We start from the raw sequence: 3764 nt of genomic DNA on the forward strand, positions 1-3764 counted from the left end.
AATTGTGGCAACCCTATTATGACGAAGATGAGGAACCAAGCTGACTGCTAAGCCAGAAGAACGGTGAATTATAAAGCCTCAGCTACAGTCACTGTAGTTGTCTCCCAGGCTAGCCCAGTGCTCCTGATAATCAAGGCGTGGGAGGGAAGGGAAAGATCATTCACTGCTGGAAACAAAAACACCCCCACCTCTAAACTCTTAGATGCCCCTCCCTATGTTGGGCTTTCCCAGTTTGGTTAAGGATAAAAAAATATGTCACTGTTCTGGGAACTAGAAACTGATACTGTTGGTTACATGTAGGGTAGTCAGAAGCTGCGGTTTATTTGTTCATAGTGTACTTTATAAAATGTCCACCTAAAAAACACAATGAATTTTGACAGAACTTGTTAATAATCAATATGAGAAGTATATCTAGCCTAAACATATGCACATTAACCTGGTGTGTTCTCTCTCTCTCTCTCTCTCTCTCTCTCTCTCTCTCTCTCTCTCTCCCCCAGAACACACACTGACCTTAAGCAAGTGGGGGGACATATCTCATGTATGCTTAGTAAATAGTATTGTTCATTAGTTTAGCCATTTATCAAATTAGTAAATTGTTTTCTACGAAGTTACTAGAGCAGACAAAAGACCAAGAGATCAGAGACCTAGTTTCAGTTTTTCCCTGTTGGTAAAACACAGAAAAGTTCTTTCTACTCTCATAGGGATTCAGAACCCACCAGGAATAAAATAAAGAGGATAAATAAGATGGATTCTAAGGGATTTCCCTAAGTTTTTAAAAATTAAAATATTTTTTAAAAGACATAAAATACCAAACTTGATACTTATTGCTAGGATGTTGATTATATACGGAGCCTTAATTGTAGAATCAGTACTTATGGGGTGGAAACTTTAGAGTATTTTAATCATGCTTTTCCAATTATTGGGAGGGGACTAACAACAGCAGCCCTGCAAGCATCAGCTGACAGACAGCACCTGCAGTAGCAGATAGTGTTCAGAAACTTCCAGTCACTAGCGGGAGGTTCTACAAAAGATGGCAGGCACAGAGTATCAGAACAACACTTATGATCTGAGCAACTCAAACACATTTAAAATAAAAAGAAACCCAAAACACTTGGGAGCATTTCACTCTCACACAAAATGGGCTCGGTGGCCTGGCCTGTTCACTGTACCACACATCAGCACTTAAGGGCTAGTCTCCCCTTTGGCACAGCACATCTTCTACAAAACCAACATCTAAATTCAAGGATAAAAAGTCACTTGTATTGGGCTAGCCTCAGTTTAAAATGTGACATATTTTTTTCAGATTCCAAAATTTTTCTTAGTATGAATAAAATAAATGAAGATACAAGGTCCAATGCAGGAAACTATCAGATCCCAGAGTGCGCATTTATACCAAACAAGGTTTTACATGATTAACAGTTTGATTTGCAAAGGAAAAGTCCCTTTCCTTATTGGAGACTCATTTTGAATGTGAAATTAGGCAGGGGGAAAAGAACAACCCATTTTATCTGTGATTAAGACAAAATAAGTTATAAAGTAACAAGAAGTATCAGGAGGGTTAATAAGTATTTCAAAAATCCAGGAGAATAAGTATTCCTGGCAAAGACCTTGTAAAATAACTAGGAAAAATGTAGTAACTTAAGCCCAAGACAGCTGCATGGCACATGCTCAAATTCACTGCGACCACAGCACTCTTCTCAAATTTGATTATTTTCTATTTCTGTAAATAAATTACTTAGAGTTGTTCAAACTACCACGATAGCCTAAAATTCCTACCAATTCTTTTCCTTCATAAATTGAGTTTTAATTACAAATACTGAAGTCAGTGGAAGGGCTTCAATGCAAACGAAAGTCATGCAGTATACATTTCAAATTCTCACTTTTCTTCTAACCGCCCCAGTGACTCAAGCAGTGGGCATTATCAACGTGTGTTAAGTAAGAGATACCACTTCCCCCAGAGAACACATCTTGGCCCTGCCTGAACCAGAGCAGGTTAGCAAATCTCAGTAAATCATTTATCAAGAGGTAACTCAGCAGGTAAAAACTAAAGGGACTAGCAAAATAAACATTTACAAGAACAATTCTGGAACTTTTTTTTTGTTGTTTTTTGGTTTTTCGAGACAGGGTTTCTCTGTATAGCTCTGGCTGTCCTCCTGGACCTCACTCTGTAGACCAGACTGGCCTCGAACTCAGAAATCCGCCTGCCTCTGCCTCCCAAGTGCTGGGATTAAAGGCATGCGCCACCACGCCCGGCAATTCTGGAACTCTTATTAAAACCAAAAACCAAACCAAACCAAAACATTTCTTGTTGCATTTCACCACGCACTGAATGGGCAACTGGCTTTGATGATCCGATAATAGGCAATCTGACCAGTAGCCCAACAGTTCTTTATTTGGTTTGTTAGTTTATTGCGTCCTCCAATCACAAGAGATCATTAGGAGAGAAGCCTATGTGACTACCCGCACACAAATCTGCCACCGCGGGCGGGCCATACTTCCAATAGATGGTGGATAAAGAAATCTTTTTTTTTTTCCTGGTCTTCGTTGGGGGAAGGGGGGAGTGTAGGGTGTGGGGGATAGTGTGCGTGCCTCTCACTCTACAAGACGAATTTCCCTAGAAAGAATCCAAAGAACACTGCTCCGATCACCAGCAGAACAACAGTAAGAGGCGTGGTGCAAGCCTGCTTCAAGGACGTGAAGGAGGAGGGTCTGGGTTTGTCGGGATGTGTTGCCTTTCTGAGTCTCAAGCCGTCCTCCAGTATTTCACTTTCTGTTGGCGCTTCAAATACACACCTCAGTTTCGAATCCATTAGTTCCCTGGGGTTTGCCTCCCTCCACACGGCCTCCAGATCCGAAATGTCTGGAGGAGCAAACACTGTCTGCACCATGAATTTGTGCTTGACCTCCTTGCTGGGGCCGCAGCAGAGGGGTTGCCGCATGGCAGCGATCGTCACGGTGCAATCCGGGTCGATGACTCCGCTGTGGGGCCGCACGCAGTAGCGCCCAGGGCTGGTGCTCTTCACCTTGAAACACACCTTCCTCGCCGACGGGTTGCGCAGTTTAAGATGAGCCGTGACCACCGCGGTGAAGGGGCCTTTGAACTTGAGGTCCGTGGGTGGGTCGAGGACTAGGACCTGCGGGGGCTTCGTCAAGGCGCGGGAGGCGGACGCCATGGGGACGGGAGCGGGTGGCGGTTCGCGACCCCGGGTCTCCGCGTCACAACCGCCGTGGCCACGCGCAACCTCACCCTGGGCATCCCGGGTCCCAGCAGTGAGGGAAGTGTGTGATGATATATGGTTTGTAAAATCATGCCTCTGAGATAAAGCTGGGTTTTTGAGCTTGAACAGTCAATGAACTGTGACGTAACATCTCTTAAAATAATTACTTATCTGAGCCCCTTGAGACTCAGATCTACGTATCTGAGTCTTGAGGGAAGGAGGGTCCGCGTGTATTAAACATGGTAACGGTAAGTGAAGCGCTTCTGAAATTCTACCTGCCTACCTCTCCCACACTCTACACACAGTGATGATAACGTCTTTGTAAAAATAATTCTGAAAAATGAATGGAAAAATATGCACTGAATTTTTAAAAATTTAACAATTCTCTAAAGCATTTTTAGGTGTCTGATTCTGTAGCGATAAGTAAAGTTTACCCTCCCATTATTACAAGGGCACCCCCACCCTAGATCCCTGTGCTGGTTAGTTATGGACATCAACTTAACCTAGAGTCATCTGGGAAGAGCCTCAGCTGATTGGCCTATGATC

At 43.5% G+C, this 3764-nt stretch overlaps 1 pseudogene across 1 annotated transcript; it reads right to left on the reverse strand.

Moving 5' to 3' along the window:
* Positions 1 to 2316: 2316 nt before the first annotated feature.
* Positions 2317 to 3193, reverse strand: LOC110333528 (annotated as a pseudogene). The gene has a single exon (XR_002381080.1). The product of XR_002381080.1 is annotated as a vesicle-associated membrane protein-associated protein A pseudogene (transcript).
* Positions 3194 to 3764: the final 571 nt, after the last annotated feature.

This window comes from Mus pahari, chromosome 15 (assembly GCF_900095145.1).
Source record: "Mus pahari chromosome 15, PAHARI_EIJ_v1.1, whole genome shotgun sequence".
Classification (NCBI taxonomy): Eukaryota; Metazoa; Chordata; class Mammalia; order Rodentia; family Muridae; genus Mus; species Mus pahari.